A 24,163-nucleotide genomic window follows, 5' to 3' on the forward strand; every position below is an offset into this window, starting at 1 on the left:
TGAAGGGAGGCTGTAGCCAGGTGGGGTTGGGCTCTGCTGCCAGGCAAGCAACAACAGAACAAGGGGACACAGTCTCAAGTTGTGCCAGGGCAGGTCTAGGCTGGATGTTAGGAGGAAGTTCCTGGCAGAGAGAGTGATTGGCACTGGAATGGGCTGCCCAGGGAGGTGGTGGAGTCGCTGTGCCTGGAGGTGTTGAAGCCAAGCCTGGCTGGGGCACTTAGTGCCGTGGTCTGGTTGCTTGGGTAGGGCTAGGTTGGTCTGGATGAGCTTGAAGGCCTCTTCCAACCTGATTCTATGATTCTAAGATGGTGAGGGACTCACCTTCTGCAGGTTGCAAGTTGCTGTGCAATGGTAGTTGTTAGAAACTCCCCAGTTCAGCATGGAGTTAATGTCATGGAGGTGACTTTAGGCAGTCACTGCAGGCAAATGCATGCTGCTTTCTGTACAGAGGTGATTTGGAGTAGGGGAAATGGAACCAAGCTAGAGATGGGTAGATTCAGGCTGGATGTTAGGAAGAAGTTGTTCAGAATGAGGGTGGTGAGAGCCTGGAATGGGTTGCCCAGGGAGGCGGTGGAAGCCTCATCCCTGGAGGTGTTTAAGGCCAGGCTGGATGAGGCTGTGGGCAGCCTGATCTAGTGTGAGGTGTCCCTGCCCATGGCAGGGGGGGTGAAACTGGCTGATCCTTGTGGTCCCTTCCAACCCTGACTGATTCTATGATTTGGAGGCTTTCTTTCTGCTCCCAGCTGCTTCCAAGCCTGTATCCCACCAGTTCTCTCACAAGCCTGTCATCCCCTACCATAGTCTCACAGTGAATACAAACTCCCCACAGTGGCTGGGGAGAGCCCAGTCTCCTATTTATTTGTGCCCTAGTGGGATGTGAACCTTGGTCCTCAGGGGTGAAAGGTTGAGCAGTTTGTGTCTTGTTTACCTGTGCTTGTCAGATAATGTTTGCCTTTAATCTATTAAGCAGACACAGCATTTTGTCCCATGGTAGCTTAATTACTACCAAACCACATAGGAGCAACCGATGCCAGCTGAGTCAAAGCCTGGATTGTCAGCCCAGAGGAATTCAGTGAGGCTTCCTCCACCTCCTGGGTTTGATAGAAACATCTTTCCACAAGAGCTGCAGCGTCTGTCTGATTTCCACCCAGCCCCGGGACGCACTCACATTGGATGGTTTGCATATGAGCTAAGGGCAAACCAGGTATTTATGAGTGGGAATGAGGACATCCCAAACCATCAGTGGCTTGGAAAATCTGCTTTTCACAGCGTGCCAGGTTGGAAGGGACCCCAAGGATCACCAGGTCCAACAATTTGCTTCTTTTGAAAGTTGTTAAGGACCCAAACCCTGTAGTTGCAGGACTTAATTCAACCATCATAGCCACGGCTGCCTTTCAACACCTTTAAGGCTGTTCTCTCTGCTGCAGCTATTACACTGAGACATTTGCATGTCATTGCATACCAAAACCATTTGGACTTAATTTCTGGCACTGCTGCAGAGCTGTTGTATACATTAATCAGCCAAGGTACACGGCTCGGTGCATGCCATGCCAGGGCTGCTTCACAGACACAATAGGATGGAGAAGATACAGCAACACAGCTGCTAAACATCTTTACCAGCCAAGAGTTAGTCACACTTCTGGAGTTTTAATTGAATTACCTTTGACAGTGAACAGCAAACCTGGTGGGTGATCTCCTACATTTAACTGATGAATGGGCTCCCTAAAATCAATTAGCATCTAGGGCTGCGAGCACGAACACATCCCGCGGCTCTGCGGGGACGGGAGCGGCAGCAGAATGACAGCAGCAAATGTGAGACGAAGCGAAAGCATGCAGCTCCTGCCGCCGCTGACCTCTGCTACCCACATGAAAGAAAAACAGGAGCCTAACAGGAGCGGGAAGAATCCGACAGTAAATCATGGGAGCTCTGTTTTAGCAGCACCGATCGAGGATGCTTCCAAACTGTTTGATTGATGCTGGGCGATACGCAACGAGGAGAGGCTGAGGGAGCTGGGATTGTTTAGCCTGGAGAAGAGGAGGCTCAGGGGTGACCTTATTGCTGTCTACAACTACCTGAGGGGTGGTTGTGGCCAGGAGGAGGTTGCTCTCTTCTCTCACGTGGCCAGCGCCAGAACAAGAGGACACAGCCTCAGGCTGCGCCAGGGGAGATTTAGGCTGGAGGTGAGGAGAAAGTTCTTCCCTGAGAGAGTCATTGGACACTGGAATGGGCTGCCCGGGGAGGTGGTGGAGTCGCTGTCCCTGGGGCACTTCAAGGCAAGGTTGGACGTGGCACTTGGTGCCATGGTCTAGCCTTGAGCTCTGTGGTAAAGGGTTGGACTTGATGATCTGTGAGGTCTCTTCCAACCCTGAGGATACTGTGATACTATGATATGATACAACGAGCAAGACGCGGAGGAGGCTACGGCCAAGTACCAGCTCTGCATCCCTGCCCCGGGCTGTAAGAATCACCAGCTACAGGCTTCCAGATCCACTGCAAGCAGCCAGAGGAACTGCCGATCTGGCTTTCTTTTGCTCCGGTGATAGGGTCCCGAAGACCCCCAGCCTTTTGGAGGGTTGGTTGTTATCTGAACAATCAACTGATGGCAAAATGCAGGCTGGAGGTTCCTCTGACCTTTGCCTCCTCGCAACCCGACTCCCCGCGCGTTCAGCTAGAGCATGTAATGAGCTACAGATGCCACAGGTCGGCTAATTGAATACACACTGACGCTGGAGGAGCTTTCGGGCTGCGACAGGCAGCTGGAGGCAGAAAAGCTCTGGATCTGGGCTGCTCTCTTTGGGTTTGTGCCTTCTCTTCACCCTGTTTTGCTGGGGGATCAGATACGTGCTTCCTCCCAGCTAAATCCATTCAAAGGCTTGATTTATTTGGTTTGAACATGGACTTCAGTGAGGACTCGGTCTGGGCTACAGCACATGTGAGTTTTATTTCCTCTTATTGTTGAAACGAAAAGGAAACGTGTTGAGCCCAACAAACCCACCCTGAATCCTGTCCAACAGCCCCTACAGACGCTGCCATGGGAGGCTGACAGTCAAAGCTTGCTTTTTGAGTGGTTCCCACCCATGGCCACCTTCCCAGACTGGTGGCAGCCTGGGTACCAGTTTGCAGGGTGCTTTGAAGGGCACAGCAGGGCTCTGCTTCCTTTACTTCACAAAGAGGAAGAGCATTTTATTCAATAATACTCTTTAAGGAGCAATACTGAGGGGCTCTGTGGTGAGTGTGGCTCTCATCAGGCCAGCCAGTACAGCAGAAGAGACTCCATGCTGCTGTTGCAGGTAAACAGCTCCTCCTCAAACAAAACTTCCCATTTCCCATGGGATGCATGATACTAGCATTGAAAGCTTCTTGCAGGGTTAAGGTCATCCCTTCTCTCAAGGCAGGCATTACCTGGCAGCACTGATAGCTGATAGGTTGGGTTGGATGATCTTGCAGGTCTCTTCCAACCTGGTTGATTCTGTGATTCTGTGTGCAACTCTGTGCCATCAAGAGGGCACAGTCCTGGCAGAAGGTCTTCTTGGGCAGTCTTCATGCACCTGAGACTGCAGTTCCCAGCAGCCTCAGCCTGGTCTTAATGCACGTTGGACTGAAGTTATCTGCAAGGTCCACATCAGCTCCTAGTAAGTAAAACTATTCTTTACCCTCAGATTTGTGCAGGAAGGAGGTGCAGCACCATTGTCACTGTGAATGAACGTTGGCATGGCCACCACACTGACACCTTACAGAGAAATCCTCTCCAGCAGAGAGGGTGGTGTAGGGAGCAATTCATCTTCATCTTGCTCAGAGTCCAAAGCTCATGGGGGATGTCCAGCTGCAGCACCCCACACTTTGGCATCTCCACAGCTGAACTGAAGGTCTCCTGGGAGACCTTTCTTCTATCTGGCTGTAGTGCCGAGAGAAGAGCATAGTGTTCAGAGCAGACCTGCAAAACAACCTTGGCCAGGGTGATGAGAGGAGATGCAGCAAACACCAACATGCAGCTCAGCTGCAAGACCTGGAACACTATCAGGCTGACTCCAAGTGTTTCAGGACTTCAAATGTGAGATTTCCACTCCTCCCCAACCCTGTAAAGCACCAAAAAGAGAGGCTGAGATCCAACATGTGCTGATGCTCCAGTGTGGCTCCAGGGGGCCATGAAGTATCCTGGCCTGAATCAATGACAGTGTGACAAGTAGGACAAGGGCAGTGGTTGTGCTCATGGATTGGACATTGGTGAGGCCACACTCTGAATATTGGGTTCAGTTTTGGGCCCCTCACTACAAGACAGACATTGAGGTGCTGGAGCACATCCAGACAAGGGCAATGAAGCTGGTGAAAGGTCTAGAGCACAGCTCCTGTGAGGAGTGGCTGAGGGAGATGGGGCTGTTTAGGCTGGAGAAAAGGAGGCTGAGGGAAGACCTTCTCTCTCTGTACCCTCCAGGGAGGTTGGTGCCAGGTGGGGTTGGTCTATTCTCCCAGGTAAGAGCAGACAAAACAGCCTCGAGTTGTGCCAGGTGAGGTTTATCTTGGATATTAGGAAGTATTTCCTCACTGAATGAGTGAGGAAGCCCTGGAGCAGGCTGCTCAGGGCAGTGGTGGAACACTGTCCCCAGAAGCATTCAAAACCAGGTAGGTGTGGTGCTGAGGGACATGGTTTAGTGGTCACCTGGCAGTGATGGGTTAATGCTGGGACCCAGGGACCTTGGGGAATCTTTTCCAACCTCTAATGATTCCCTGATTCCATAAACTACATTGTGCATCACACAAAGGTGTTTGTTAATGGAATTAATTTGTAAACAGAGGGCTGCTGCCCGTGCAGAACTGATCAGAAAGTCCTGCCCTGTGCCTGCAGTGCTTTCCCTTCCCCTTCCAGAGCTGCCCTAAGCTGTCCCTATGAAGAGACTGAAAGGACTGGGGCAGTTTAGTCTGGAGAAGAGAAGACTGAGAGGAGATCTCATCACTGCCTATATAGAATAACCCAGGTTGGAAGAGATCTCCAGGATCATCCAGTCCAACCTAGCACCCAGCCCTGTCCAGTCAACTAGACCATGGCACCAAGTGTCAAGTGGATAGAGGCAATCTCTTTTTGGTGGTCCACAGTAATAGAACAGCTACAAACTGGAACACAGAAGGTTTAACCTCAACATGAGGAGAAACATCTTTACAGTGAAGGTGGCAGAGCCCTGGAGCAGGTTGCCCAGAGGGCTTGTGGAGTCTCCTCCTCTGGAGACTTCCAAAACCCACTTGGCTGCATTCCTGTGCCACCTACCCTGGGTGATCCTGCTTGGCAGTGGGGGTGGACTGGATCTCTGGAGACTGAGGGGAGACCTCATTGCTGTCTACAGCTACCTGAAGGGACACTGTGGAGAGGCTGCTGCTGGGCTCCGCTCACAGAGAACCGGAGACAGAACAAGGGGGAATGGCCTCAAGCTGAGGCTGGGGAGGTTTAGACTGGACATTAGGAAAAGTGGTCAGGGACTGGAATGAGCTGCCCAGGGAGGTGGAGTCAGCCACCCTGGCTGTGTTTAAGGGCGGTTTGGATGTGGTGCTTAGGGCTATGGTTTCAGGTGGATCTTGCAGAGCAGGGTTCTAGGCTGGACTTGGTGATGCTGAGGGGCTTTGCCAGCCTGCCTGTTGCTGTGACCTCTAATGTTCTGCAAAGCACAGCTGCTGGGTCAGCTCCTGCAGCCCAAGACAGCACAGTGCTGACAGCCACACTGCAGAGATCAACTTCAACACCCCCACCCTCCCCATTTTTGTGGCCCATCCAAATGTTTGGCTGCAAGTCCAACACAGGGCAGCAGGAGACCCCATCCCCTCAATGATATTTCGTGCATTTGCACCTCCTATCCATCTTGATTTGGGGAAACAAAAAAAACCCAGCAAGGCAAAGACAACAGCCCCAAACCTTCCCAGTGAGCAATGTGGCTTTCATTTGGACAACTAATGGCTTCCAGCTGAAGCAGCCATTAAAAACAGTTGAAGAATTACAATGTAAATAGATTAATGCAGACAAAGCAACATGTGCGCCGCTCCGTGTCTGCTTGTTACCTACAGAATACTTGGGCAGTGACACACTGTTAGTCTAAGCCACTTGTTAGGCTCTGTGCTAATCAGCTGAAATTAAATAAACAGGGCTGATAAAAATGACTGTTGTGTTTGAAAATCGATGCACCCACAGCAGGGCTCTTGGAGGTCTCCTCCAAAGGGATGTTTTCTGCAAGCGCTTTAATCTTAGCCACCTAGGAGGGGCAACGCGAGGCACACATCCAGGTGTGTCCAGACAACAGGGACCATGCCAGCCCTTAGAGCAATCCCCACATCTCTTCTCTCATCAGGAGCAACCTGCTTTGCTTCTCTGCATGTTATCAGGTGAGTAAAAGCCTCAGCATTGGGTGGAGATTAAGCTGGGCATGGACAGCTACAAGGCAAGAAGGAATTGCTGGCTGTGACATAAAGCAGTATCTTATCACAAGATGCTGAAGCAAGCTACAGGAGATGAGGCCATGATTGAATTCCTAAGAGGGAATTAAAGGAGGTTTATGGCAATAAATGGGTGAACACATGATAGGAAGGGACATTTGGAGACTTCATGAGGAAGAAAATCTTCAAAGAAGACTTTGTTAACCATGTGAGGTCAGATGGTCTGGGCAACCAGATCAGAAACACCAAATGCAGATATGGAAACAGCAAAACTGGTACTAATGGGGAAAAAAAAAGTCATTAGGACAGGTTGATTGTCTGGGAAGAGACTGGGGTGGAGAAAGAAGGGCAGAGAGGCAAGGGAAAGGAAGCTGGAGAAAGAAGCTGGAGATAAGCCAGAAAGAAGAAAAGAATGAAAGCTGCTCCAGGTGCTCCTGCTCTGGGAAGGGCTTGGTCTGGGTGATCTTTGAGGTCCCTTCCAGCCCCTAACAGTCTCTGCTTCTGTGTGACATTTTGTCTGCCCAGTACCTGTGTGTTGTGGTGACTTCCTTGCAAGCTTTGGAGAAGGCTGCTGAAATACTGAAGGGATCAGATCTGATTTTGCACATTCTGGACCCTGCAGATTCTTTTCCCGTTGAGAGACTTCCACTGCTCTGTGTCACCCTGAGCTCCTGAATGCTCTCAGAGATTCCATGTTAAAGGAACTTGTAAGTGCTGCTTTCTCACACCCCATAATCAAGATTCAGGTCTATGCTTACCCTGGAAATACCTCTGTGACTTCAATGACACTTCAAATCCTCACACTATGACCACAGAATTGTTCTGGTTGGAAAGTGCCATTGAGGTCCCCAACACAAAAGAGACAAGGACCTGCTGGAGTCAGTCCAGAGGAGGGGCACAAACATCAGAGGGCTGGAGGATCTCTTATGGAGACAGAGAGCTGGGGCTGTTCAGCCTGGAGAAGAGAAGGCTCCAGGGAGGCCTTAGAGCTGCATTTCAATATCTGAAAGGGACCTACAAGAAAGCTGTGGAGGGACCATTTAGAAGGGTTTGAAACTGGAGATTTAGGTTGGTCATCAGGAGAAAGTTCTTCACAGTGAGAGTGGTGCCCAAAGCTGTCTCTGCTGCACCCCCACCCCCTTCATCTCCCCAAGGCAGCCCCTGCTCCATCACCCCCATCCCCCTTCACCCTGCCTAAGCAGCTCCTTCTCTACCACCACCATTTTGTACCCACCCCAGAGCCTGGGGCAAGACCCTCAGCCAGCCAAGATGCCATGCAGAAAAGCTCAGCCCAAGTGAGGAGGCCCAACCAGCACCCGTGGGTGATGCTACAGTGACCATCAAGTTTCTGCCCTAGCTAGCCGGGGGGCCAACCAGGCCCCCCAGCCTTTAGATCCCCTCCACCATTCACCCAGTGCACACCAGGGGCACTCACCAGGGATGATCTGAGGAGGATCCCTCTGCCCAGATGGGCAAGCTTGGGGCTTGCCTTTCCTGGGGCTGATTATAAAGGGGAGTGGGCAGGGAGGGCAAAGTGGCCACACCTGGGGTGGGAGGAGACTGCAACAGGACCCAGGTGCTCTGGGTTTGGGGGCAAAGGGGAAATCTGGTGTGGAGTGGGAAAGGGGAATGGTGCTGAAAGGAGAGAGATGGAGAGGAAGGATGGAGATGGAGCTGAGAAGAGGAAGATGGAGAGGGAAGGAGGAAGATGGAAAGACAAGGAGGAAGATGGGGGGAAAGAGGTTGGTCAGAGTCCCATCCAACCTGGCCTTAAACACTTCCAGGGATGAGGCTTCCACTACCTTCCTGGGCAGCCTGTTCCAAGGTCTCACCACCCTCATGGTGAAGAACTTCTTCCTCCCATCCAGTCTGAATCTCCCCATTCCCAGCTTCCTTCCATTCCCCCCAGCCCTATCACTACCTGGCAGCCTAACAAGACCCTCCCCAGCTTTCTTGTAGCCCCCTTCAGATACTGGAAGGCCACAAGAAGGTCTCCAGACTGAACAACCCCAACTCTCTCATCCTGTCCTCATAACAGAGAGGCTCCAGCCCTCTGGTCATCCTCCTGGCCTTTCTCTGGACACATTCTAGCATGTCCAGACCTCTCCTGTAGCAGGGGCTTCAGAGCTGGGTGCAGTACTCAATGTAGGGGTTCACCGGAGCGGTGTGGAAGGATCACCTCCCTCAGTGAGTTTTTCAACCCCAGGACTCTTCAGTGACAGGCTGAAAAGGGGCTGTCAAATCAGTATTTTGCTGCTGGAAGAGCACAGACCTAGACTGCACATCCACATCCTCCTCTTCCCACCCAGAGGCGTCCATCTCTTGCTTCAGATTTGTTCTGTCAAATCGAATGTGGCATGGAATTGCTCACAGATGGACTCTGGGAGAGGTAAACCAGGCACATCTCTAAGTAACACCAGCAACAGCTTCCTCTCTCATGTGCTATCTGAACAACATTGTTTACTGATTCATTTCAATCCAGTGATTCCTCTCTCAGGCTGAGCAGATCAAGGCTCACCTTCTAACGTGGAGAATGTTCTTCAGGTAGCCCTTTTTTGATGATCGTTCTTAGTGCAGTTTATTATTGGAAGGACAACAGTGACTGAGAGCCTCTTCTGCCAGACAACCAGCAACAGAACTAGGGGACACAGTCTCAAGTGGTGCCAGGGGAGGTCTAGGCTGGATGTTAGGAGGAAGCTGTTGGTAGAGAGAGGGATTGGCATTGGAATGGGCTGCCCAGGGAGGTGGTGGAGTTGCCATGCCTGGAGGTGTTGAAGCCAAGCCTGGCTGAGGCACTTAGTGCCATGGTCTGGTTGATTGGCCAGGGCTGGGTGCTAGGTTGGAGTGGATGAGCTTGGAGGTCTCTTCCAACCTGGGTGATTCTATGATTCTATGATTCTCTGTACATCTGTGCAGGTTAAGCAGGCACAGCTCAGGGGGCTTTCAGAGCAGCCAAAGAGCTCTTGCTTCTGGGAACAGCCAGGAGATCTCCTCAGAAGCTTGGCTCCAACAGAGCACTTACAACCTGCTTACACACCAAATACCAATCACTGCTGTCCTCACTGCCCCAGCTGCCTGTGGGAAGGCCAAACCCATTCCCTGCTGTTAGTTTTGCTGGTGCACGCCTGGAGGCTTTCACAGGAGGTGTTGCACATGTTGGCATCTGCAGGAGCTGTGAACCTGGCAGGGTGTTTGCTCCAGAGACAGAGAGAGATTGCTGCTCTCCTGAGTGCTGCAGATGTGAAACGAGTTGTTTGTCACCTTTCACTCTGACAAACAGAACAAGCTGTCCCCAAGAGCTGTACCCCTAAGCTGGCTCCTCTGCAGACCCTTACCCAGGCAGCCCTTACCCACATATTTTTTCTTCAGCACATTCACATCCTTTAGTATCTCACCAAAACACATGTTGGAGTCCAGATTAGCCCCTATGAAATGGAAATCACTTGGGGTGTGGAGCAGGAGGGGGGGAAGTGGAATATTATTCTTGATCCTGAATTGAAATATTAGAAGCCGACTCCTGAATTATACTCCGGGGTTAAGGGAGCCGTAATTGAGATCCAAATTGGGCAGCTATTTTTGGTGCAGCCTGCAAAGAGCTGGGTCTCATTCCCATTTGTGCCCCTGGAAATCCCCACCCATCAGCTCAAATTCTGCTCTGCCTGCACCTTCGGGCTGAGCAGTGCCTCCCTGGCTCCTTCCTCCCCAGAATAATGATAAATGACAGCTTGTCAACCTCCTAGCTGGCTCTTGCTCCTCGCTGGCGAGCAGAGAGAGGCAGACCAGAAGGGGCTTCTCCCCTGAAAGCTGATTGACAGGTGGGGTCAGGGTGGGAGAAGCAGTTGTTGGACCCTGTCAGATCACAGGGAGCTGCTGACAGCTCACACTGCAGTCGGCTTCCTTCCCTCGCCAGCCAGATTTATGCCGCGATTGGGAGGGTGCTGCTTCAGCCTGGGCTGCTCAGAATGGCCTGGAAGAGAAAAGGAAGAAAGGAAAGGATCACCCGAAAATGACAGAGTGCTGCTTTAAATCTCCTTCCTTCTTCTCCAGGCACTGTCTGGAGGAGGCTGGATGTCTCTGGAGGGACTATTAGGGATGTCCAGTTCGGAGCTCCCCAGCTCAAGAAACACAAAGAGCTGCTGGTGAGAGTGCAGCAGAGGCTACAAAGATGCTGGGGGTGGGGGGGGACTGGAACGTTTCTCTGATGAGGAAAGGCTGAGAGCCTTGGGGCTGTTTAGCCTGAACCTGCTCTGGCACAGTGTGGGACTGTGTCCCCTTGTTCTGTCACTGGTCCCTGGCAGAAGAGCCCAACCCCACCCGGCTACAGCCTCCCTTCAGGTAGTTGTAGCCAGCAATGAGCTCTGCCCTGAGCCTCCTCTGCTGCAGGCTGCACACTCCCAGCTCCCTCAGCCTCTCCTCACAGGGCTGTGCTCCAGGCCCCTCCCCAGCCTTGCTGCCCTTCTCTGCTCACTGACTGGGACAGGCAGGAACAGGATGTGCCTGGTGTAGGATGGGTCTCCTGCAGCTCCTGGGCTGGAGCATGCCATGAGAGGAGCATCCAAGTGCCACTTAAAAAGTGCCCAAAAGGACATGACTTCCTGCATGGCTCTTCCTGAGCAGCACAAATCCCCCAGGAATATGCTCCATGGATCTACCACAGGTGCTGCAGTGCCAGAGTGTGCAGTGCAAAGGACAGAAGACCTTCCTGAGACATGAATCAGTGCATGTTCTGAGTTGGAAGGAACCTCTAAAGGCCATCCAGTCCAACCCCTACTGATTAATGGTTAGTGGGAGCCACTGTCTTGGGAACTGTCCTCTCCTGTTAGCAGCCAGAATCAAATAGGAACTCAATAGTGAATAACTCAGGGCAATCAAACTTTTAGATCTTCTAATTTGGTGCACTAAAAGCCAAACCAGTGTGAAGTGTCTGGTGAAATGGCAGAGCACGATGGGCAGCCAAAAGAAAGGCTGAGTGCCCTGAGGGCACCAATCCATCACTGGTCACCACTGAAGAGAGGGTGCTGAGCTCCCACTCTCTCTTGGGAAGACAGGAGGAGCTGAGAATACTGAAAATAAAACCCAACTCCACTGCTCCATTGCCTTATGATTCTCTTCAAGCTGCTGTTTTTTGCCTGGATCCTGGCCAGGCTGCAAGCACAACCCACCAGACGTACCCTGGGCTTCTCTCTGCCCTTGCAGAATCAAGGCAAGGTCTCTTCTAACCCCACTCCACGAGGTGTTATGCTTCCACGGTGAGGGAAATGCCAGCATCACTGTGGTTTAGCTCAGTTCTGCTCACTCTGGGCTTGAGCGTGGGCAGTGCTGACCATCTGCAGCCCAGGAGCATCTGCGAGGTGACATGTGCGGGGTGCGAGGTCACCTCGGTCCACAGCGGCTGTCATCTGCCCACGCTTGTAAATGCCATGGAGCACGATCGAGGCAAGATGGCAAGGAAGCAGGTCCTGTTTCTGCCTGCTGCTGGAGTCCTTCAGCAGCAAAATGGTTTTCAAGACAAGCCAAAAGGAGACAAAAAGGGCTGCAGCAAGGGGACGTCCCAGAGGAGCTCTCCTTGGGTTGTTCCGGGAGCAAGGCAAAATGCAAAGGGAGATTAACAAAACAAAATGTATGGCAAGAGAAAAAAAAAGAGGCAAATGGTGTGTGATAACCCAGCTCTCCTTGGGAGATGTGCTGGGTGGCTGCAGGTTGCTGCAAAAACAAAGGGGCCAGATGGCAGCTCCTCTCCAGAGCAGGGCTGTGTGCTGGAGGGAGCAAAATTCCTCCCTAAATCTCAATTCCAGACTGGGGAGCTCCCCGTGAAAGGGGCTTGGCAGCACGGTGGATGCTCCCAGCCTCAGTACCAAGCATCAGGACAAGGAATCCTCTCTGCTCCTCAGCAGCTTTCTCTGCTTTGTGCTTTTGAGGCTATTTTTCTGGTTGTTGTTTTAAACCCAAACTGCTGATGTCAGTGCTGGAAGGCAAAGGGAGGGAAGGTGTGAGCTGGTCCTGGCTGCTCTCAGCAGCCCTTGCTCTCACCTCCATGGTCTTTCAAGGCTATTATTTCCCTTGCAAAATGCCTCAGAATCCATAGTGGTAAAGCACATAAACCAGAGGAATATTCATCTCTGGGCTCCTGTGGCACAGAAAGTAAAATCCTTTATGGAAAAATCAATGCTGTAAGCTAAAATCAATGAACATTAACTTCCAACCCAAAGCAGACTTCCTCTTGCTGTAACCCCCCAAACAAAGAAATCTATTTCACCTTTTATTTGCTACAAGCCTGGAGAGCTCTCTCTCCATGCCACCACAATCAAGTGTCTTAATGACACATAAAACAAAAGGTTAGGAATAAACTCTTTCCACTTTGCTTCAGCAAAGAGGTGGGATGGGGATGCTGGAAGGGAGAGAGGGAAGGAGGGATAGAAGGCATAGAGTGGGAAGCAAAAGATCACATTGGGTGATTCTCTGATCTGCAGCCTCCCTGGAGGTGTTCAGGTTGGATGAGGCCTTGAGCAACCTGCTCTAGTGGGAGATGTTCCTGCCTATGGCAGGGGGTTGGAACTGGATGAGCTTTGAGGTCCCTTCCAACCCAAATCATTCCATGATTCTGTCTGTGACCTGAGCTAGACTGTCTGGTCCTGCTCTGGCAGGGGAAGTGGACTCGATGATCTCTTTGGGTCCCTTCCAACCCCTGACATCCTGTGAGCCTGTGATCTCCACAGGTCCCTCCAAGCCACAATTCTGTGCAATTCAGGCCATGCCATTGCACAGCCCTGTGGACACTCTGGCAGGGCTGCCTCAGCCTGCGCTGCAGGCACACAGAGGGGCAGATGAAACATGTTAGCTGCGCACAGCCCTCTGCCTCCCTCACTTCCTCCTGCCAGTGCTGCCCGAGGCTCCACTTGTACCGAAGGGCAGGCACATGGCAGCTGGGCACAGCCCTGGCACTGCCCAGCAGTGCTGACTGAGCTGCCGGTGCTGGCCGGGGTAGAGGTATCCTCTTGTGAGGCAAACACCACTGGGGCAGGGGCAGGGGCTGGGAGTGGAGCCCTTAGGAGCGAGCAGCCAGCAGGAATTTGCTTTTGCTGTTTGTAGACCAGTGCAAGCAATTAAGCTACCTGCTGGGTCGAGATCATAGAATCACAGAACCAACCAGGTTGGAAGAGACCTCCAAGCTCATCCAGCCCAACCTGGCACCCAGCCCTAGCCAGTCAACCAGACCATGGCACTAAGTGCCCCAGCCAGGCTTGGCTTCAACACCTCCAGGCACAGCCACTCCACCACCTCCCTGGGCAGCCCATTCCAATGCCAATCACTCTCTCTGACAACAACTTCCTCCTAACATCCAGCCTAGACCTCCCTTGGCACAACTTGAGACTGTGTCCCCTTGTTCTGTTGCTGGGTACCTGGCAGCAGAGCCCAACCCCACCTGGCTACAGCCTCCCTTCAGGTAGTTGCAGACAGCAATGAAGAGATGATGAATCATCAGAGACTGGAGAGCGATGGAGACACCCAAAAGAATGAGCAAGGCATTAACGTGCAGCTGAGAAACAGACTGCAGGAGAAAGCTGAGGGGAAGCAAACAAGACCCAAAATAGATTTCTCTCAGACTGTCCCATCAAGCCCAGGAACCCACTGATGTAAACACAAGAACCGAGCCCAGCCACATGAAACGAAGCTCTGCTCTCAGTGGCACCTGGGCACGGCGAGATGGAAGTGATTCCTCTCTAACGAAGACGCTGTTGTGCGGCTGAGGCTTTGGGCAGAGCTGCAATCTCCACTGCCTGGGACAAAACAAAAAGAACAGCAGGGCTTAAGTTTCAGAGGAGAAAACTCCCCTGGTTTAAAGGCAAAGCTCAGCTGGTGTTATCTGCTTAATGTGTTGCATGCCATTTGCAGCATAAACATTCCCAGTTCATTTTAGTTTCGTATCGGAGGAGAATAATAAAGACAGTGGTTATTGGTCACAGCTGCCTGAACGTGGCAAGTGGAACTTGAGGAATGGTTCTGTCAGAGAGGCAGAGCCAGATCTGGCTGTTTTTTCTCTTGCCAGCAGTTAAAGAGGGGGCTTCTTATTAAAAATGTTCCTGTAATTAAAATCTATAGTCTCAAGAGCCCTGGGAGGAGCTGCAGATAACCCAACGTGGCACACTCACGGTCAGGTGGTGCAGGTTTGTGACGATGTATGATGGTTAATGTGAGGGGAGGGAAGAGAGAATCAAGCATGCAGGTTGGCAAAGCCCCTCAGCATCATCAAGTCCAACCTAGAACCCTGCTCTGCAAGATTCACCTGAAACCACAGCCCCAAGCACCACTTGCAAACCACCCTTACACACAGCCAAGGTGGGTGACTCCACCACCTCCCTGGGCAGCTCATTCCAGTCCCTGACCACTCTCTCTGTGAAAAACCTTTTCCTAATGTCCAATCTGAACCTCCCCAGCCTCAGCTTGAGGCCATTCCCCCTTCTTCTGTCTCCAATTCCCTGTGAGAAGAGCCCAGCAGCCTCTCCACAATGTCCCTTCAGATAGCTGTAGACAGCAATGAGAATCATAGAATCAACCAGAATCACAGAATCAAGCAGGTTGGAAGAGACCTCCAAGCTCAGCCAGGCCAACCTAGCACCCAGCCCTAGACAATCCACCAGACCATGGCACTAAGTGCCCAAGCCAGGCTTGGTTTCAACACCTCCAGGCATGGAGACTCCACCACCTCCCTGGGCAGCCCATTCCAACGCCAATCACTCTCTCTGCCAACAACTTCCTCCTAACATCCAGCCTAGACCTGCCTTGGCTCTGATCATTAAGGTTAATGCTTCAGGCTAAAGCAAAAGGGAAACCTGAGAGGACTGAGCCATTAGGTCTGTGGAACCTCATGAGACTCAACAAGGGCAAGTGCAGAGTCACAGAACCACAGAATCAAGCAGGTTGGAAGAGAGCTCCAAGATCACACACTTCAACCTAGCACCCAGCCCTAGCCAATCAGCCAGACCATGGCACTAAGTGCCTCAGCCAGGTTTGGGTTGAACCCCTCCAGGGATGGTGCCTCCACCACCTCCCTGGGCAGCCCATTCCAATGCCAATCTCTCTCTCTGCCAAGGAGTTGTGGTTTGTTTTGGTTTTTAACTGAAACCTTGCATTTTAGGAGGTAGGTAGCTTTGGAATGTGCAGTGATGGATACAGCTCAAAAGCAAAAAAACTCTCTCCAGGAAACATTACATTTGGTTATAGAAATTCCTGAAGTTATGACCCAGGTGCCTGCTGTGCCCTCTCTGAGAGGGAGGAATGAGTTTCCCTGCACACACGTGTAGCTGGAACAGCCACTGCCTGCCTTTTCAGCCGCTGTCCATCAGCATGATGGATCATCCTTCCCTCCTCTCACTTCCCAAACCCCCAGCCTCAGCTGGAACAGAGAACTTTCCCAACACAAAGCTGTGTAGTTGTGGTGCTGAGGGCCATTGATTAGTGGAGACCTGGCAGCGCTGGGTTAATGGCTGGACTTGAGCATCTTAGAAGTCTCTTCCCACCTAAATGATTCTGTGCTTCTACCATCTTCTCATAAACCCCACCAGCACCACTGCTCTTCTCCCTGCAGAGGGACCTGGCCAGGCTGGATGGGTGGGCAGTGGCCAATGGGATGGGAGTGAGCAAGGCCAAGTGCAGGGTTCTGCATTTTGGCCACAACAACTCCAAGCAGCACTACAGGCTGGGGACAGAGTGACTGAGAGCAGCCAGGCAGAGAGGGAGCTGGGGGTGCTGGGAGAGAGTAGCTGAAGATGAGCCAGCAGAGTGCCCAGGCGGCCAAGAGAGCCAATGGCATCCTGGGCTGGCTCAGGAGCAGTGTGGGCAGCAGGACAAGGGAGGTTCTTCTGCCCCTGTGCTCAGCACTGCTCAGGCCACACCCTGAGTGCTATGTCCAGTTCTGGGCTCCTCCATTCAAGAGAGATGTTGAGGTGCTGGAAGGTGTCCAGAGAAGGGTGACAAAGCTGAAGAGGGGCCTGGAGCACAAACCCTATGAGGAGAGGCTGAGGGAGCTGGGGGTGTGCAGCCTGCAGCAGAGGAGGCTCAGGGCAGAGCTCATTGCTGGGTCCAACTACCTGAAGGGAGGCTGTAGCCAGGTGGGGTTGGGCTCTTCTGCCAGGCAAGCAGCAACAGAGGAAGGGGACACAGTCTCAAGTTGTGCCAGGTCAGGTCTAGGCTGGATGTTAGGAGGAAGTTGTTGTCAGAGAGAGTGATTGGCATTGGAATGGGCTGCCCAGGGAGGTGGTGGAGTCTCTGTGCCTGGAGGTGTTGAAGCCAAGCCTGGCTGGGGCACTTAGTGCCATGGTCTGGTTGATTGTCTAGGGCTGGGTGCTAGGTTGGACTGGCTGAGCTTGGAGCTCTCTTCCAACCTGGTTGATTGTATGATTCTATTCTATGGTTCTATGAAATACCCCAGCACAAAGCAGACCCAGCAACCACCCAGACCTGATTCTTTCTTCTGCTTTCTTGTAACTCCTTTTTTTCCTCCCCCCCCCCCCAGCCCTTCCTTTTGCTCAGAGTTTTGTCCAGTAATAAACAACTGCTTCAATCTGCTGCACTGATCAAAAGGAACGTTTTTAATCAATCCCAGGCAAAATATCATGCTATTATGTTATCACTGGAGCAAATCATCAAAAATACAAAACAAAAATATCGCTCTAATACGCTCCAGATCAGGAATGTCTTGAAGAAATTTGCCTTCCTTGCAGGTGTGTCCTATTTTAAGGGAGGAAAAAAAAAGAGAGAGAGAAGAAGGGGAGAGAATTTAAAAAAAAAGCAGAATTAAAGTGAGGGGGCTGGGGTGAGTTGGGCTGTCGAGGCCAAAAACGCTGAGATCAAAACTGACCAAGCCAAATTACAGCAAATAAAGCTCTCAAAAGGCTTTCCCCTGCCCCAGGGATCACTGAATCACAGAGTCCCAAGATGCTAGGGGTGGGAAGGAGCCTCTGATGATCATCCTGTTCAACCTTCCTGCTAAAGCAGGGTCACCCAGCCAGGATGGCAGTGTCCAGACAGGTTTGGGATCACTCCAGAGAAGGAGACTCCACAGCCTCTCCGGGCAGCCTGGGCCAGGGCTCCAGCACCCTCACAGCAAAGGGTTTTGCTCATCTTCATATGGAACTTCCTGGGTTCCAGTTTGTGCTCACTGCTGTCTCGTATCCTGTCAGTGAGCACCACTGGCAAGAGCCTGGACTCTTCTTCATGCACCCTACCCTTCAGCTATTGATCAGATCTGGTCTCAGTATGCTCTTCTCCAGGCTGAACAGTCCCAGTGCTCTCAGCATTTTCCCATCAAGGAAATGGTTCAGGCCCCTCAGCATCTCTGTAGCCTCCACTGCACTCTCCAGCAGTTCTTTGTCTCTCTTGAACTGGGGAGTCCAGAACTGGACCCAGTACTCCTGGTGTCTCCTCCCTAGAGCAGAGTAGAGGGGCAGGAGAACCTCCCTTGACCTGTTGGTCACACTCTTCTTAAGGTACCCCAGGAGATTATTCACCTTCTTGTCCATGAGACACACTGCTGGCTAGTAGAGAACTTCTTGTCCATCTGAACTCTCAGACACTTCTCCAGAGAGCTGCTTCCCAGCAGGGCAGCCCTAACCAAGGTCTTTGTTCTTTTTATTTATCATATTGATAGATTGTCTGAAAATCATTCATCTGTGTTTTCACCTGCTGTGAACCAAACCCACTGGGAAAGCTGTGAGAACACCAACCTGGTCTCTGCTGCCTTCAAGTAGTGTGTCCAGTTCTGTGCTCCTCAGTTCAAGAGAGATGTTGAGGTGCTGGAAGGTGTCCAGAGAAGGGCAGCAAGGCTGGGGAGGGGCCTGGAGCACAGCCCTGTGAGAAGAGGCTGAGGGAGCTGGGGGTGTGCAGCCTGCAGCAGAGGAGGCTCAGGGCAGACCTCATTGCTGGCTACAACTACCTGAAGGGAGGCTGCAGCCAGGTGGGGTTGGGCTCTGCTGCCAGGCAAGCAGCAACAGAACAAGAAGACAGTGTGAAGTTGTGGCAGGGGAGGTCTAGGCTGGATGTTAGGAGGAAGTTGTTGTCAGAGAGAGTGATTGGCATTGGAATGGGCTGCCCAGGGAGGTGGTGGAGTCTCCATGCCTGGAGGGGTTGAGGCACCCCACTGGAGGTGTTCAAGTGCCCCAGTGGACGAGGCACTTAGTGCCATGGTCTGGTAGATTGGCCAGGGCTGGGTGCTAGGTTGGACTGGATGAGCTTGAAGGTCTCTTCCAGCCTGCTTGATTCTATGATTCCACCATTCTGAGGTGTGACTCTAGATGGGTGAGGATGAATCTCCAAGAAGTTTCCAAATTTTGGAAATGATTTTCCCACCAGGACCCTGAGCAAGGTCTGGATCAGCTGCAAGGTGATGGGAGCCATTAGAGAGTTCAGGAGCATCCCTGCCCCATAAGCTTGATGCATGATGGCTAGCAGAGGTACTTGACATCTCCTCTGAGAAAGCCTGGCTGGAGCAGAGCTGGATCTCATTTCCATCCTCTGTTCTGTGTCCAGGAGACCTACCCAGCAAAATTCCTCTTTTTACAGCCCATGGCTCCAGCTGCAGCAATGATGCTCAGAAACAGTTTAAAAATAAGTGAACTTTGGGTCATTTGGGATGCTCAAGTTTGCCAGACCTGGCAACCACCCTGCTCTCAGCAGCAGTCAAAAGGATGTGTTCTCAGATGGACCTTTTGTATGCTTCAAATTGAAGGAATTCTGGTTCTCCACAGGGCCTTCGAGGTGGTGAGAGATGGCAGGCCAAGGGGACAGGTCCCCACTGCCATCTGTGGCTTTCAGAACCACCCAAACCCATCTGACAAAAGCCCATCACAAAAAAGCAGGAACATCAGCTTGGGAAGGAGGAATGACAGCAGGGATGAAGGTCTGGGACCTGGCCAGGTCCATAAGAACTCTTCCCTGTCCTCTCCTTGCCATAAGAGCTTGGCCCATGCAGCTCCAACATCCACTGTGGCAAGTGTCAGAGCTTTCAATGCACGAAGGCTTTTGAGGCATTGGGGTTTGCCTCAGCTGGAAATGAAGCTCAGGGCTTTGCTTGACTTGAACTTGGTTTAATCTCCAAAATCTTGAGGAAACAGAGTTCAATTTCTTCTACCAGCCTAAATTCTTCAATTCTGGTAGTGCTGAGAAGCCAAGCAAAGGGGAGTTGATGTTATCCCTCAGAGCAGCCCAGATAGAGACATTATCTTGCTTTTATGAAAGCCAAAGGCCAAATTCATATTTCTTTGAGCTGCAGCAGCAGAACCTGGCTCATATCCTGGACATTACAACATCTTGTTTCAATCTCTGCTTTTATTAGCAATATTGATAACGTCAGAAGAAATATGATACAGGAAACAGCTTATCAACTTGGATTAATTCTACACTGAGGCTTTTAATGCAGATAAAAGCAGAATCCAGCCAAGAGCTGCAAGTGGAAGTGTTGTTGGTAAACAGAGACCTGTGGTACCTGCGTGTCCTGAGCAGGGCAGCTGCATGGTCAGCATGGATTTGACCCTGGAGAAGAAAAATCCTGGGTAATCGTGGGTTTGGTTTTGAATCCCATGGGATCTTCCTTGGCTCACTTGAAGGTGCCTTTGTTGTAGGGAAGATTTGCCTTGGAGTGGCCCCATAGCTTTGGGGCATGCAGAAGCCTCCGCAGAGCTGCCAACCTTCCCTCCTTGGCTCCATCATCTGATATTAACCTTTTGGCTCTTCAGAATTAAAAGGAGTAGTAATAAAAGTAGCAATCTGAAAAGACAAGACTGAGCATGGCTTTAGATGAGGAGGTGAAAGAGTTTAACAAGGGGATGGAACTGGTGTTTTTTTCTGGAGAGTCAATGGCATCCTGGGCTGGCTCAGGAGCAGTGTGGGCAGCAGGACAAGGGAGGTTCTTGTGCCCCTGTGCTCAGCACTGCTCAGGCCACACCTTCAGTGCTGTGTCCAGTTCTGGTCTCCTCAGTTCAAGAGAGATGTTGAGGTGCTGGAAGGTGTCCAGAGAAGGGCAGCAAGGCTGGGGAGGGGCCTGGAGCACAGCCCTGTGAGGAGAGGCTGAGGGAGCTGGGGGTGTGCAGCCTGCAGAAGAGGAGGCTCAGGGCAGAGCTCATTGCTGCCTACAACTCCCTGCAGGGAGGCTGTAGCCAGGTCGGGTTGGGCTCTGCTGCCAGGCAAGCAGCAACAGAAGAAGGGGACACAGTGTGAAGTTGTGCCAGGGCAGGTCTAGGCTGGATGTGAGGAGGAAGTTGTTGTCAGAGAGAGTGATTGGCATTGGAATGGGCTGCCCAGGGAGGTGGTGGAGTGGCTGTGCCAGGAGGTGTTGAAGCCAAGCCTGGCTGGGGCACTTAGTGCCATGGTCTGGTTGACTGGACAGGGCTGGGTGCTAGGTTGGCCTGGATGAGCTTGCAGGTCTCTTCCAACCTGGCTGATTCTATTCTATGGTATTAACTGTTCATTTTCACACTGTATTACTATATTCTGAACAGTTTACCAGCTGCAATGTTGTTTTCCAGGATTTATGCCTTCATTTTTAAGCAGTTTGCATGGAGGACATCGTGGGAGGGGTTAAGGATAAGCCAGCCCAGCCTCCTGGATCGCTCCAGTTTGTCCTGCTATTGAAGACACCCACAACACACAATCCCACCCACAACATTTACCAACCTGCCTTAAACACACCAATCTTTTCCTGCAGTGCATTTGGGATGCCATCAAAATGAGCATCTCCAAGGCATTTAAAGTAATGTGCGATGGAGGACGATGGTGCACGGGGTGAGGTGGGCACGGCCAGGGCAGCATCTAGCCATGCAAACATACATCCTGATCCCTCCCATGAAAGAGTGCAACAGCAGTGATCATCCTCTACCACACCTGAATCAAAAGGCTTCCGGCTGCAGGTCCGTGCTGAAGAGATGCTGCAGCTCCCTTTGATGGTCCAGCACCTGAAGCAAAAGGCAGCACCCACCTCTGGAGCATCACCTGAGTAACAGCAAGAGTAACTCTGAGTAACCACAGGAGCCCATTACTCTTCCTTTTGGAATCAAGGCCCTGCTTTATTTGCAGGACTGACTGGAAGCAGATGGATCTGTCAGGGCTGGCTCAGGCAGGTGAGCCCAGCGGGGTGGATGAGCTGCTAAGTGTTCCCAGCTGCTGGGCAGGGCCCGGAGGAAATTGTTGGAGCTGGGACCCAGCTCTGAGCTGAGATCTGGAGCTAGTGCCAAGAAGGAAAAAGTGAATTTCTCCAAAGAGCCATTTTCTCAAAGCCTGACAGGGTGAGGCTTTGAAAAGAGGAGAGAATACCTGAAAAGCTCTTTAGTGCATCTAATATATCTTCAGACAGCAGAGAGCTAAAAGTCATCCCAAGCCTCTGCCCCATCTCTGCTTTTATTCAGGCTCTGCCTCCCTAGACAACAAATCTTACTTTTCCTGGGGGCTCTCTCTTATCGTTGGTGTTTTCCTCTCCAGAAAGCACTCCAATTTTTCTTGCTGCTTTGTGTCATTTGATTTACAAGCTCGAGGGCTCCTGCACCAAACCTGGACTACTTCTGCTGCTTAATTGCTGCAATAAAGTCAAACCTCGGTGCTTTAGGCATAGCAATGTGGGAGGAAGTGATGTATGGAAGCAGAGGGTAGGTCTTGTGTGTGGATGTCACCAAAGGGACACACAGCAGAGAAGTGAGTTAATAAGTAATGATGAAATTCAGGCACTGCTCGAGCTTGGGCAGAGCAGAGCTCGGTGAAGCACAGGCAGCTCGCAGTGCAGAAGCCCTTGCAGCTGCTGGAACTCCCAACAGCTTCGACTGCTGCTTCTAGGCTGTTCAACACTGGCTATGACTCCAAGGGGCCGGGAGGTGGCAATTTGCACAGACACAGCAGAGCATGGATGGAAAGGGCTGCATCAGGAGCTTGCATCCTAAGATATGAAACATTGAGTCAAAGCAAAGATGTAATCATCACTCTTATTCATGTTACTTGTACTGCATCCAGCTCTGGAGCCGCTGTTACAAGAGGGATGTGGAGATGCTGGAGTGTGTCCAGAGCAGGGCCAGGAGGATGCTCAGAGGCTGCAGCAGCTCTGCTGTGAGCACAGACTGAAAGAGTTGGGGCTGTGCAGGCTGCAGAAGAGGAGGTTCCCAGGGGACCTTCTTGTGGCCTTCCAGCATCTGAAGGGGGCTACAAAAAAGCTGGGGAGGGACTTTTGAGGCTGTCAGGGAGTGCCAGGACTGGGGGGAATGGAGCAAAGGTGGAGGTGGGGAGAGTGAGGCTGGAGGTGAGGAGGAAGTTGTTGAGCAGGAGAGTGGTGAGAGGCTGGAATGGGTTGCCCAGGGAGGTGGTTGAGGCTCCATGGCTGGAGGTGTTTGAGGCCAGGCTGGCTGAGGCTGTGTGCAGCCTGCTCTAGGGTAGGGTGTCCCTGGGCATGGCAGGGGGTTGGAACTGGCTGCTCCTTGTGGTCCCTTCCAACCCTGGCTGATTCTATGATTCTAAGTTGCCAGGCAGGTGAGGTTTTCTTTCCTTTGCAACATTAGTCAAAAATAACTATTTCTGTTTTCAAAGTTGTTTTCCCATCACTCTGTGGCTCCAGCATCGGAGCACAGAGGCTGCTGAGCCAGCATGGATGGGGCTGTGGCAGTGGGCAGGAGACATGCTGGCTGCCCAGTGTGGCTCCAGTGCCTCCAAGTGACATGATGATAAATCAATATGTGAACCATACTGAGGGAGGAATGAGGTAGCACTCGTGGTGCCCTCACCGAGTAGAGCCTGTGGAGGAGCCAGAAGAAATCCAGGGGCTGGGAGAGCTGCTGTGGTGTTGATGACACTAAATTGATGCTTTCAGATGCTGTATCTCTTATTTAGGTTTCTGAGCCATCTTTTAAGGCTCCTGGGTGTATTTTGTGTGTTCTGGGGGACAAACAGACACCCAAAACGATGAGGAAAGGACACTTAAATGTCGCGGGGGTCATCTGTTTCCAATCCTGTGTGTTTACATATTAATGTGCAATACAAATTTGTAAACATGAGCATTTGAAACCTTTGTAGGAACCGACTCAGGCCTTTTCCCTTTCTGCTGCTTTATTGGAACCTCATGTGTGTCATCCTGCCGTGTCCCCCTCCCTCCCCCCCCCCCCCCCCCCCCCCCCCCGGCCCCAGCCACACATGGACATCGTTGTGGTGCTGGATGTATTTCAAATGTTCTGGGTGCTTATTTGTTCTGCTCGAATTTGCTATCCAATCCTCGTTTGCTTTGCATAATTGTGATACAAATTATCATCTAATTACAGCCCCAACCTCAGCAGATCAAATGTAAGCCGAGGCGCTGGGGTCGGGGGAAGGCTGCCTCTGATGCTCCCCGCGACGCCTTTGGGCTTCTCTGATCTAGTAAACGTGGGTGAAACTGGAGAGGAGACCTCACGTTGATTAGAAACATTGTTTCTGGGGCATTTTTGTCTCCTCGGGGTTTAAATCAACCTCCCAGTGGCTGAGGACTGAGCCCATCTCCTGTCCCAGCAGCACCCTTGGTACAGAGGGGTTTGTTTGCTGCAAATGGGCTCTGACGTTCATGAGTAGCTTCAAACTCCAGTTACAGGATCACAGCATGTTGGAAGTGACACAAGGAGATCGTCCAGTCCACCCCTCCTGCCAGAGCAGCACCATACAATCTAGCTCAGGTCACAGAGGAAGAGGTCTTGGAAGGCTCCAGAGTAGGAGACTCCACAACCTCTCTGGGCAGCCTGTGCCAGTGCTCTG

At 51.7% G+C, this 24,163-nt stretch overlaps 1 long non-coding RNA gene across 1 annotated transcript; it reads right to left on the bottom strand.

The window, feature by feature from the left end:
• Nucleotides 1-2,397: 2,397 nt before the first annotated feature.
• LOC135183655 (uncharacterized) lies at nucleotides 2,398-7,883 on the bottom strand. The gene is made up of 2 exons (XR_010305636.1): nucleotides 7,851-7,883; nucleotides 2,398-3,947 (listed from the first exon to the last, which is right to left on the bottom strand). It is a non-coding gene; the product is annotated as an uncharacterized LOC135183655 (long non-coding RNA).
• Between the last annotated feature and the right edge of the window lie 16,280 nt (nucleotides 7,884-24,163).

This window comes from Pogoniulus pusillus, chromosome 19 (assembly GCF_015220805.1).
Source record: "Pogoniulus pusillus isolate bPogPus1 chromosome 19, bPogPus1.pri, whole genome shotgun sequence".
Classification (NCBI taxonomy): Eukaryota; Metazoa; Chordata; class Aves; order Piciformes; family Lybiidae; genus Pogoniulus; species Pogoniulus pusillus.